This window comes from Amblyomma maculatum, chromosome 3 (assembly GCF_055883805.1).
Source record: "Amblyomma maculatum isolate TAMU_Amacu chromosome 3, ASM5588380v1, whole genome shotgun sequence".
Taxonomy (NCBI): Eukaryota; Metazoa; Arthropoda; class Arachnida; order Ixodida; family Ixodidae; genus Amblyomma; species Amblyomma maculatum.
This window is the reverse complement of record NC_139346.1, coordinates 39696977-39710511: the sequence shown is the minus strand read 5'-3', so window position 1 is coordinate 39710511 and position 13535 is coordinate 39696977. Positions and strand designations below refer to the sequence as shown.

General features: G+C 46.7%; 1 pseudogene; it reads left to right on the top strand.

Moving 5' to 3' along the window:
• The first annotated feature begins 1399 nt into the window (after positions 1 to 1399).
• On the top strand, positions 1400 to 11546 carry LOC146194605 (uncharacterized; annotated as a pseudogene).
• Positions 11547 to 13535: the final 1989 nt, after the last annotated feature.

Sequence of the window (13535 nt, the reverse complement as noted above, 5' to 3'; positions counted from 1 at the left end):
CGTATCAAATTATTTTATTTTTACTACGAACACGTTGCCGTGTATTGAATAGAGTTTCTCAATATATTTTATATTTCCCTTATTATAACTTAGATTTTAAAGAATCATCAACATCTGTATCTCAATGTTGTTTTATAGACACGGGAACTCTTCTTGGTGCCTATAGCCAGCGTCGTCCTCGCCAGCGTCTTTATCATCGTCGCAGCATGAAAAAGTAAAACTATAATGGCTTCCGCATCTGAATTGGCCACCTTCGCAAGTGTCAGCAAAAAAAAAAAAAAATCTCCGAAATAGCGTTCTCAAAAGTGCGGCTGCTGACGTCATGTGCTGTGGCGTTTTATTTTGGCGGCATTGATCTTACAGTGTTTCGCAATGCCAGTCATAAGCATACCTCTTTATGCACTCTGAAGCAAGGTCGGCCCAGATCGTCGCAGCGCAGGACAAAGATATATTACTGACCTTACGCTAAATCTTCCAGAGGTGGCATTGCACACAAGTTGCAGAAAAAAAGTGCGTAAAAGTCACGTACCACTCATGTACGAGAATCAGTTTCATAACAAGCAAAAAGCAAGGGCGTGTTTCATCAGAAAACGGCAGCCAGCAGGGTTTGCTAGCGGCCACTGTCGATGACAGGGTTTTTAGTATTTTCTTGCTGCACCCTTGCTTTTAGGTTATGAGTGAAGTAGCGTTCACGAAAAGCCCAGCTAACAACCCCCAAGAGAATGCGAGCTTGCTGGCCGGGAAACCGCTGCATACAAGGCTCGCGCTACCGTTTCATGCCCCCACTAGACCAACTGCACCCCCAGCGGCACGCGCTGTCCCTATATGAAACTCTGGCCGGAGTTTCGCGACCATAAAAGCATTGAAGGACTATGGCTTAGTCTTTAACGTCAGTGCTGCTCTTTTTTTTTCACGTTCACCGCCATCACAGCACACACTCAACACGATGACCGACACGGCCTCCACCGAACGCTACGACGGCCACGCCGCTGCTAACACTAAAACCAAAAAACGCGAGACGCAAAAACCAAAAAAGGCAAAAGCAACATTCGATCGCGCCGCTGCTGAAGCAGCGCTGTCAGCAATTGTGAAATGCGAACGATTTCTTATCGCCTCCGAGATCACTTCCGCGTGCACAAACAGGTGCGCGCGGAGGTAATCTCGGAGGCCATAAATTGCTGTGGGTGTCAACTCCCAATGCCGTTGGGGCATCTGTGGTGCTGTCAGCGCCTGCATCGAAATCAACGTTTTTAGATCCCTTTTAGTTTGAAAGCTGCGGCATGGGGAGTGTCGCCTTTTCGTTTCCTGCCGCGCGGTGGCGCTCGCCACGCTGTTTGCCCTAAAACGTTGGTTTGCCCGACTGGCGCGGCCCTTTGTACCTGCGTTAGCAGTGGTTTTGCACGTGTGCGTGTTTGTGGTGTGTGGTGCCGTGATTATTGCCGCTTGCTTATGTCTACGAAGTGAGTAGCGAACATGCCACGTTGCTTCGTGCCCGGCTGCAAAAGCGGTTATGACTCCCAGACACCTGCTACCGGGAAAAGACATTTTTTTCGGCCGCCCAGTGACCCTGTACGTCTCCTAAAATGGCAGCGCATGATTCCCCGACTGGATAGACAGCTTTCGAGCTCTTGCATTGTATGTGATGTACACTTCCATGACGAGGATGTACAAAAACATTTTGTGCACCAGATTAATGGTGACACTGTCGTCATTCCGCGCGACAAGTGAGCATTGAAAGATGACGCCGTGCCACGCTTGTTCCCAACCTGCCCAAAATACCTGTCAAAAATGACGCGCAAACGCAAGGTGCCAGCTGTGCATACTGCCCCCCAGGTTAAGCGGAGTAAAAAGATTGACGGCGACCGAAGGAATGCGCCGATAGGCCTTCACGACAAGGATTGCAATCCTCCTCCTGCAGAGACTTCGGCGCTGTACAACGAACTTCTGAGCATGGCAAAAGCAAGCCAAAAGATTGAAGGTTGGTCCGCTGATGCTCTTGAAACTTTTGTTGTCATCTACAAGCTAAAACTCGAAGATGCTATTCTCAGAATAGAAAAGGCAATTGTAGTCACCAGCTGCCTTAATTTTTCACTCAGTGCATGTGGTCGTCCTGTGCCATCCACAGCGTACGCCAACAGTGAACTCAGGAACATAGATTCACTCGAAGACATCCAGAGTTTTCTTCGTTACGTGGAAAGATTAAAATTGTGTGAGGGCTGCCCTGCCAAGTTGTATCCCCATGTGTTGTTATCGTCTGTAGCTACTCAGGATGGCGATACCTGGCGACGGAAGACATGCACAACTTTGGGCTTGGGCGCAACTTGCGCTGAATGCAAGACACTTGGAAAGCTTTCTATGCTGCGCGCGAAGAAAACAGGCAGAAAACCTAAACCGAAGAGTATTCAAGTGAAATCTCTGAGGCGGACGGCAATTCGTGCCACTTTGAGAAGGGAAAAGGCAAAAGAGGAGGTTCTTGCCATGAAAAAGAAACTGCGTTCACTGAGTGATGCAAAAATTGATGAAATGCTTCATATGCTCCCACAAAAACAGCAGCTGGCATTCAAAACTGCTTTAATGGCTGCGAAAAGGTCAAAGCTTGGTAGGCGCTATGATCAGGTGTGGCTGATGGCATGTCTCCTGCTACAGATTTCAAGCTCAAAGACGTACAGTTTGATTTCAGACATGCAACTGTTGCCACTTCCCACAAAAGCTCGATTGCATCAAATAATCAGTGGGATACCATGCAAATATGGGTACAATAAAGCAGCGCTTAAATGCATTAAGGACCATTTGCAGTGCAAAAGCCGCCTAAATAGATATGGTGTGCTGCTTGTCGACGAGATTAAACTGAAGCAGGACATTTCATTTAACAAGGCCTCATACAAAATGGATGGTTTTGTGGGCTACGGGAATGTCTGCACCACAAATGGAGACCAGCTCGCTGACCACGGGCTACTACTCATGTTCGTGCCGCTTTTTGAAAACTGGGTGCAGCCTATAGCGACGTTTGCTACAAAAGGTGCAGCCCCTGGAAAAGTTCTCTTGGAGCTCGTTATCAGCGCTGTTATTGAACTGCATAAAAACAGTACTTCAGTGTTGGCCGTCATCAGCGACGGAGCTGGCAATAATTGCTCCATGAGGAGTCAGCTTGAAATCTCTGGAAAGTTGGACTCTTCATGCCACTCTGTTGAACGTTTCTTGGAGCCTTCGCAGCAGATTTATTTCATCTGTGATGAACCTCACATAATCAAGTGCATACGAAACCATCTAAAGAAGCATACTTATGAAATGGTAAGTGTGACCTATACAAGTTTTATATGTAATATTCTAACTAAACGTCCCTTTTCCTTTCAGGCAGGTGATCACAAAATAAACTTCAATCACTATGTCTCACTTTATGAGGCATCACTTCAATCACTATGTCTCACTTGACATCATACGATACCTGTTAGGCCAAGGCGCCCACTATATCTTGACAGCCAAGCTCAATCAAGATCCTTTAGAAGTAAGAGCATAAACACAATTTCGTTTCTTAAATTTTAAAGCAGTGTGGTGTTCAGTAGCACTCATTAGCCCGTTTTATATTTTTCAGCGCCACTTTGGACTTTTACGCTCATTTGGAGGAGATGAATCTCATCCTACAGTTGTGAACTTTACCCAAATATTTCGACTGCTTAGTCTGTACACTCCTATAAAGACAGGTCTGCGTGGAAGTGTGGAAGGTGCACCGAGTGCTGTGCTTGTGGGTGTTCAAGACACACTGAAGAAATGCAGAGAAGCACACCAATGCAAGCAAACTCACCTGCGTGAACTGATTGAGTCGAGGATGCTCGACTTAACTTCTGAAGTTGACACGCCCGATCACAGTGACAGTGACCACATTTACTCGAAAGCAGAAGTCGATGAAAGCATACTGTACTATTTTTCAGGCTATGTGGTCCACAAATTCTCCAAAACCTCAACTTGCACTTCCTGCATGGAAGATATCAGCTCTCATGTGCCAGTTGTTGGCAAAGACGCATACCTTACAGTGTATAAAAGCTTCAAGCAAGGATGCCTAAAGCATCCCACAAAAAAGATGCTAGAGTTTACTAATAATGTGAACAAAGCAGTTTCGGTTTCCTTGAAAGGAGGTCCAGTTTTTGGGGACATTTTTTGGGATGTGCTTGATGAGCTGGAATTCCAAAACCTTGCCCAGCTTGGTTGTGCAGAACATAGGCACCGTGCAGGAGTAACTCGCGATGCGACGCGCGCGCCCCTCGCGGCGGGAAGAACAGTTTGGTAGGGAGACGGGCGCCCGGCCGTGCAGTGGAGACGCGGCTATCTGCTGTGCGTGGGGCGCATTCGCCGTTCGTTCTTTCGATTGGCGGCATTCTATGGTCACAAATGAATTGCTAGGTTGCAGTCCTTGGATTGCTGCTGTTGCACACATTTTCACTGGCCTGATAAAATATTTTTCGCGTCACCGAATAAGCTTTATGAAGCGAAGCGACGCTAAGTGTGATATGCTGCCTTCCAACGAGCAGTGAGCAGGCAATCATGCCCGGGTATTGCCGCGTCCAGATTTACCAGGAAGCATTTTTCCCGAAAGAGGACACACTGTACCTTCACCTGCATTAGCATCCTTTCTCAACCCGCAAAAAAAAATAAAATTAAAAGAAATTGGGCAACTCATAGGCATCAGCACTACTGCGACCGCCGTGCGCGCCCAGTCGGCTGCGCCCGTGGATGCAGTTGTTGATTGCATAATTTTTATTTATACTGTCCTGTGGTCTATATTTCCCTGTCTACGATAGCTTGTATAAGCACCAGTACAATGCAGAGTAATCAACAGGAATGGAGCGTTTTAATGGCGCATTTACTATGTCTTGCGCATTAGTTTCGCGAATTTACCTTGGCAACTTTTTTTTTTGCTTGCTTGCTTGCTTGCTTTCATTGTTTTTTTCCTCCCTCTCAGCTCGTTCCTTTTTTTCTTTTCCTTCGCTGTCCGCTTCGCCCTCCTCTGTAGATGGGACTCAGGAGATGCCATTCCATACGCTTTATTCATTTAGTTGTGTTAATGACATTTCGATGTCTACTGAGCTGTCGAACCTCGAATGATAAGCTGTTTCTCATGCGATACTGCTCAATTGAGACTGTAGTAAAAATTAAGTAAAAAAAAATATAAATGTTATTTATTTTTATTTTTTACTTATTCGTGGACGCTCTGAACAGATCTTGCATTCATTACATGCCATAGCTCTCTCCAAACAAGTTGTCGAGCGGCTGGCTGCCACCTGTTACCTTCCCCTGTCAAAACCTAATTTTGTGATAGAGGACTTGAAAGTACCGTTAAAGAGGCATTAAGGATCGTTTAAAAAAACGAAAGAGAACTAGCATTCAAGTCGGGATGAGGCAGCACGTTCTTTCAACGAAAAAGAAAATCAAGCATGGTACAATTCTGACATGTGACAGAGAGGAAGACATGCATGTGTGTTAGAAACTGTAGATCGTTTGTGCAGTGCTGTAAGGGAGTTTCCATTCTCATATAGCTGTGTCGCTGTATCAGCGACCGCGTGCCATCTGCCATCTTTACCTTTATCGTCGAGAAAAGTGGCAACCGCCTCACCAGAAAACAGCTAAAGCTCTTCAAAATCCGTCTGCGTAATATAAGTGTCTGCGGCATTTTCAGGCCCGGGTAATCGCGTTTTCAGGCTTGTCGCTTTTTTTTTAAGGCTTTTTTCTCTTTTTCGACTACAGCTTGATTTATTCCTATTCTTCTCCCATACTCGTTCAGTCCTTCTCGGCTGCTCGATTCCCTGCAGCTTTCTTTTTTTTTTTTTTTCTCACCCACCCCAGCTTGGGGCGTTCAAGCTGGCCTTTGTGAAACTGTACCACACTTGGGAGGAGGGACATTCGCCACAAATGTTTTTTGTATTTTTCTACATTTTCACCGTGTTTTTTACGCCCCCCACCCCCCCACCCCCTTTGTTTTTTGTTCGGCCTTTTTCAACTATGCGCGCTTCTCCTGTCGTCTTCCGTTTTGCGTGTTTCCAGCCTAGAAATAAACGCCCAGCGGGCGGCCAGGGCTCGTCCTTGTCTCTGCGTCTTGTGTCGTGTGGCTCTCGCATTGTTCGTGCTTCGCTACCTCGCTCGAGCTGGCTGAAACTGCTACCATTTCGCTGCGCAGGCCGCCTTTTTCAAGCGCGTGCCCTGCCCAGGCGGCCGCGCGTCTCCCTATCAAACTGTTCCGGCGCTCACTCGTGGCGCTGCCTGTTCACCACGAGTGCTGCCCCCTGGGTTTCTGCACGGTGCCCATAAGGCCCCTTTTACATGCAAGGTTCTGCATTTCGTCATAGTTACGTCATGCACTTCTATGTGAGAGACCAGAATCGCTGGCTGGAAAACAGAGAAAAGGTTGCCATTGCAAATAAAAAAGCTCGCCTTCTGTAGCCATTCTCTCTGTGCTTCCAACTCAGTGTGCCTGCATTTAATGCTTGCCTATGCTCACTGAAATTAACATTCTAAAAATTAAATTGCAAAACACTGCTCCTGGCTGTGCGATCATTGCAAATAAAAGCTCGTCTTCTGCAGCTATTCCCTCCGTGCATCCGGCTATGTGTGTCTGCGTTTAATACTTGTGTCCAGTGAAATTGGCATTGTAAAAAACGTGAAAACGCTGCTCGTATGTGCGGTGCTCTGTTGGTCACAGCGCAGAATTTCCTGAATGCGATCTAGAAACGGAACATCGCTGGTTCTCATTCCTTAATGTGTCGTGCATTCTCCCGAATAGCTATTGATAGCTTTACTCCAACAAATACTAAAATGTCCAGGATAAACATCGCAAATGCGATGTGATAAAGCGCGAGGCAAATAAACGATCTTTCTTTTTTTTCCGAACTGGCATCAGTCTGCTCTTTACCTCACCCAGCCTGAGGGGTACCCTCAGGCGAAACAGTTTTTTTAACCATGAGACTGAAGTTTTAACGTGACAGCTCCAAACAGCAAATTTGAGCTCTACGTGTCCATTCCCAGTTTTATCGCAGATGAGAACCGGCGAAGGCTGCCACAGCCACCACACCAACAGTAGAGTGCGAGCGGTTTCGAGCAGACAGCGACAGCAGCGCCGCGTGGCGAGTGGAAACGGACGGGAGCTGCTTTCTCGGGAGTGACTCGGGGGAGCTTGCAAACTGAAAGGAACCTAAAAACGTTGATCGAAATATCTAGTGGAAAATAGACCTTTGTATTTGGCCTTCCTGGACGTAAACGGGGTGTACGACAATGCAAGAAGGGAACTCCTGCGGAACATATTAAAAGAATGAGGTATCGGTTATGAGATAATAGAGTTCCTACAGGAAATATACCGGGATAACAAAGTAGAAATTACGTGGGAAGGGATAAGAAGTACGGAAGATGTCAAAGTATGCAAAGGATTAAGACAAGGCTGTCCTCTATCACCGCTGCTGTTCATGCTTTATATGATAAACCTGGAATGGAGGCTACAAGACAGTAACCTAGGTTTTAACTTTCTGCAAAAGGACTGCGACAAAAGTGTGATACGTGCGGAGCGCCTTTTTACAGGTTTCCTAATCGAACATAACCTGCCGCTAAGTGTCAGCGACCATGTTGGGCCTCTTTTACGAAAAATGTTTCCGCGGTCTGAGGAAGCAAAGCGGTATGGATGCGGACGCACCAAGGCGACTGCAATCGTGGGCGAAATGGCCTCAGAGGTGCAAAGCACGATGTTAAACGCCCTGAAACACCGTGCTTTTGCTGTTGCTGTGGACGGTACCAATGACAGTGCTGCACAGATATACCCGATTGTAGTGACCTACTACGTAGAAGAATGCTCGAAGATCGACAGTAGGCTAATGAGCCTTCAAGAACTTCATGGGGAGGCAACTGGACGAAAAATAGGTAACCTCGTGTTGGAGGCATTGAAAAATGTTGACGTGCCTGTATCCAACTGCATTGCGTTTTGCGCAGACAATGCAAACGTTATGTTAGGGAAAAAAAAACGGCGTCGCTGCAGTCTTAAAGGAAGCTCAAGAACACTTAGTTGTTGTTGGCTGCCCGTGTCATCTGATTAATCTGGCTGCTGAGAAAGGTGCAGCGTGTTTGCCAGTGAAGTTCGACGAGGTCCTCGTTGATATATTTTGTTACTTGGAGAAGAGTGCCAAACGCAAAGACAAACTTTCAGAATTTCAGGACATGCACAATATGGAGGTGCGAAAAATTTTGAAACATATGCCAACTCGTTGGTTGTCTTTAGGCAAGTGCTTCACTAGAATGCTTGACCAATGGAAACCTCTAGTCGGTTTTTTCTTGAATGAGGTAAAAACAAAAAAGCGATGCCCATCCTTCTTAGATTCTTATCATATTCCTTGAAGGCCCACATCAACAGCAGGTGAAAATCCCGATGGCGCGAGTCACAAGCATAAAGCAATAACACAGAAGAAAGATGTTCTACCTGCAAAAAAAGCCAAAGTTATATCTGAAACTGCAAGAGAAGCTGCTTTGTCTCGCGAAGAAAGACTGCTCCATTTTTTGACATGTGACATCAACTTGGCTTTTGGATATTTTTTGAAAAGTGTGGTCCCGCTTTTTGAGAAAGCTAACTGCCAGCTGCAGTCGCAGGCACCACAAATACATATTCTGCGGCCTGTTTTACTGCAGCTCCTCACAGAGCTTTTGGCAAGGTTTGTGCTGCCGACAGCTGTAAAGGCTGCTGCTTCTCCGCTTGATGTTCTACATCAAGATATTAGCTGCCAGAAAGGAAACAATGACCTGGTCATCGGAAGTCACACCACAGCGTTGGTTGAGAAACTTAATTTAAATGATAGGACAGAATTTTTTGCTTCTGTGCGCAGTTATTTCAGCACTGCGTGCGACTACATCAGGCACAAATTTCCTTTTGAGAACCAAACTGCGAAGCACGCTGAACTTGCCAACCTGAATCTTATTTCTGAAGCATCTTTCTCAAGTCTTCGTTTTTTTGTTCAAAGCTTCCCTCAGCTGCTGCCTCACGACTGCAGTGAGACTGCTGAAGATGCGTTGGATTCCCTGGAAGCTGATTTTGCTGTGCTGCAGGCGTACAATCTTCTGGAGCACATTCTGAAGGAAGAAAGGTGTGATGTCCAGTGGGCAAAAGTCGGTAAAATGCAAAACACTGATGGAAAACTCCTGTTTGGCCGAGTTGCAAAGGTGGTACTTGATTTTCTTGTAATACCGCACAGCAATGCACAGTGCGAGAGGATTTTTAGCACAGTGAGGAAAACAAGAACTGAATTCCGTTCATCGATGTGCAACATAACACTCAAACAATTGCTGCTGGTGAAGGGCCACAAGCAGTCTGAGCCATGCTTTAACAAAACTATTCTGATGAATTTTTGAAGCTCGCTAAATCTGCCACCGCAAAAGCCCTGCGAAAGGACTCTTCTGGCACTACATGAAAAGTTAATGCTGCCTCCCCCCCCCCCCCCCCCTTTCATGTTCTGAATAAAATCTCCTAATTTTTGATCTTGCTGTGTTGGCAGGTATGCACTCGTCGTTCCTTCGGCGAGAAGCCGCGAGAGATGAACCGGGAAGCCTCTTGCTACATCTGCGCTGTCTCTCATGCCTCGGGAGAAATGCCGCGGGGGAATCAGGTTGCTGATTGTCGCAGCTTGCAGATCACAGGATCAATGAATCTCAGCATGTGGAAAGTGGTCCGCGTAAACAAGGCGTTTGCTGTAGCCGATCGGCTAATCTCACAGATGTTCACTGTAGCCACAGAGCGCCATAGCCCTAATGTATATTTTGACGGTTACACCGGACTTGTTCGTGATAAGCGAGCGTTCGTCTTAGGTGGGGCCGTTATTTTCCGGTGTACAAGGTGCGGGTTTCTCACTAAAATTTTATGGTAGGTCCTATGCAACCATGAAGCTAATAGTGCCAAAGCGATGGTTTACTGTGGAGTCATGGGCTGCAACAGCGAACGCAGACTAAAACACAAAAGCCTAACTCCATACAAGACGACTGAGAGTACTTCAAGATACCAAAAGTATGCTAATGAATGTGACATGACCAAGGAGCGATTGGAACGTTGCTGGCAAGAATGGCTTGCATCGATCAACAGAAGTGACATTCACAGCAGTCCAGACAAACACCAAATCGGTTTAGGCCCAGAGTGGCTCCACGGTTGCTTTGCTTTTATGCGTGCACCCCAGGCGCAACAATGGGGCCCAATCACAATTGCAGTCATCGATAAATATAGCCGGCAGACCAGGAAAATGAACACGTGTGTGTGTGTTGTGTTTTATGGCGCATACGCAACTCAGGCCATCATGCGCCAAGAGAAAGGTTTGAAACTAAATACGCCCTTACCAATGACTGAATTAGAGACTCCCAGCTATTTTAGATTCACCCAGGATCTATCCAGTCGCCTTGCCGGAACTCGACGAAGGCCAGAGAGAGCTTGAACCTCATTCACATGGAACATTGCAGCCGATACAAGAGGAGATGAACATTGCAGTTCATGATTGGCGAGGAAGTGCTCTGCCACACGCACTCTCTCAGCGACGCAGCAAAAGAGTTTGCAGCCTCCCTCACGCCACGATGGGATAGTCTTATGTAGTAGCGAAGCGCATTTCTTGTTTGACTTATCTTCAGCGCAAGAAACATGGTGGTCATGTAATCGGCCCCATAAACGTGTCTGACCTCAGTGCATACTATGAGCGCACATCAAGTAGTCCTACTTTTGGCATTACACGAGCTCAAAATGTATTTCGTGCTAGTAGATACCGTAAACAAGATTTTCTAATCGTGATGCTCCGGCACTTGTGGTGCATTCTCATCTTGTGCAGAATAAAGCGGTTAAACTTAAGCAGGTGCAGCCACTCCGGATTCGACCACCCCAGCCGCCATCGTCGTCGCGACTTGACCCAGTATCCCTACGACCCGCGCCCTCCTCGGACTCCCCGAGCACATCAACGGGGATAGACGGCAATGCGGGAGGAGCCAGGTCAAAGGTGGGATGTGGTAACGTGGTGCCACATTGGAGGCGGCACAGAGGCCAGTTTTTATTCGGTGGCCCGCAGGCACTTTCAGTAGCGCCTGGAGAGGGACTGTCTACGTGCAGGCACTGTTTACCGGCCACAGTGCCGACAACCTGCGCTACGATGACCCTCTTTGCCCCCTCGCAGAGACGGCTAATGTCGGCTGGTGCAGCGGCAGTGCACGGGGAGCAGCAGCGGTTCCAAGACATTTTGCAACGGGCACTAGAACCTGGTGTACCCAACGACGCCCAGCGCAGCATGCTTGCGGACTTTGCTTTCGCCACCCTCCATCAGGACTGCCGTGCACCACTGGCCGCAGACCGGGAAGAAGTTCCCGGTCTGCGGCCAGTGGTGCACGGCACCACTGGCCGCAGACCGCTGTTTAGTATTCCCCTCCTCCCCACTTTGTTTTTGTTTTTCGCAATGCCAGGGTGTCCCTTGCAACTTGTGCAGGGGAGAGTGTCGCACCTTCGGCCGTCTTCTGCAGCAACGCGATCATATAAAAAGCACGCCAACAGCACATGTGTGTGAGAGCAAATCCGAGCGTTGGAAGCCGGGGAAGTGATTGCCCGTTAAGAAGGCCGCGGGACAGGAGGAAGGGCTTTCTCTTCGTCCGGCGTGGACAGCGTTGTTTGAGGCCGACAAGCATGGAGTGTGTTTTTTCGTTGCTGTTTTTCGATGCAGATTCTGGACGTTCGGCGTGAGTGCCTGGTTATGATGTTGTTGCTTTCAACTCTTCTGTTCGGTGGAAATTGTTCACTTCACCCTTTCGCAGTTTTCTTTGTTTGTCGCTTCAGCAGCGAAGTATTTTTTTGATGACTGCCGAAAGTAAAAGTGGTTCACACACACTGGTCTGTGGTTCGTCGTGCGGATTGCACCTCGTGGACTCTCCCCCTTTCTGAGGCAAAGGCGGAGGCCTTCAATATTGAACAGATTTTACAGCTGGTTTAAAAGCTTTGCTTCTTTCAGAAATGAAAAACACATGGGAAATATCAATGAGTGACTTTTCTTATAAGTAAGCTTGGGTGCAGTGGGGTGTGTTCTTTAAAAATTTGTGGGAATGTTTCTGTCTTAGTTGTTCGCTTTGTACATGTAATTAAAATGTGCTTAGTGGTGACAACTTCTCTGCAGAGTTCGCATGTAGCCACATTTCATTTTGTGAGTATGAAGTTGTGTGTTAAGTGAGTGTGACCGATTCGAAGGTGACATAAAACTACTTCGATAAAACGCTCTTTGGTGAGTACATGATTTTCATTCCTGTCACTAAGTGTAACTTCTTGCTTACTTCCTAGTCCCATGAATCCTGCCATTTCTCTTTCACTTTTCGTTATATGAATTTTAAGACATCTTAATGCGGTATGCTTACTTTACGTTAGCATTCCAAGCTCCTGCGGCAGATACATCAGCTTGCTCATTACCACTGATCCCTACATGACTGGGCACCTAGCAGATCTTCGCTTCATGTTCTTGTGTTGTTACTGTTCTTATGCAATTATTTTTTTTTCAATTAAGGGTTGCATTGCGTTTCTGGAGTGAAGTGCTGTGATTAGGCTCAGTGAGTCAGCGTAGATGATGCTCTTTTCAAATTTGCTCCTTACTATTTCTTCCACAGCTAACATGACCGCATAACTTTTGGTAGTAAAAAATTGACGCACATTGAGGTAACCTGACTGTTTTTTCGTGTTTGTCTTCTGCTCTACCAACATAAAAAGCTGTTTTAGATCTGTCTGAATAGAATGTTTTACAGTTTTCACACTTTTCGTCTAAGGCCAGGAACTCTTGCATTGTGTTCAGGTGGCATCTGCCTTTTACGAAATTGTGTTAATGTAAGGTCACATAGAGAAGGCAAACTGTGCCAAGGGGGTAGTAGCTTGAGGCTGTGGGCAATGTTTGAAAGTGCATTAAATATATTCCTTTCTTGGCATTGCTGTTCAAAACGGATGATTAGTGGGTTTACTACTTGGGGCTTGTTGTTAAAGAGTGTTCTGATGGTCACTTTGTTACAATCGGGTAACACAGGTATTTTGGTAGGGATCGAATTTTAAGCACGTAAGTACATATTGTGAGCCTTCCGTGGACGTTCTTTAATTTGTACATGCCATGATCTTCCTCTTTCATTTGTACATACCATCATCATAGCCCCGCGGCGCCGGCTCCGGCACGCGCCTGGGTTTGGTCATCGGAGTAAAACGCCAGACACGGCATCCCTTGCCTTGCCATCTCGACCTGGCCTTCTTCCACAATATAAGCATTGTCCTTCTGTCTTAGAGGGGTGTTTCATTGGTTTCGACATGGAGGCTATTTATGGGGGATTTCTGTACACACTTGTCAAGAGCCACAGCCCAAGGTTTTGCACTGGATCAAGAAGTTTTAAGAAGGATGGTCTTGCTGACCTGTACACCACGCATATAATATAAGGAAGAGCGTACTACAGAATGATATACGTGCAAAAGGCAGGTTCTGTCAGAACCCGTGTTTTCGTGACAGCACTAAGTATATTTAGAGATTGAGAAGCTTTCT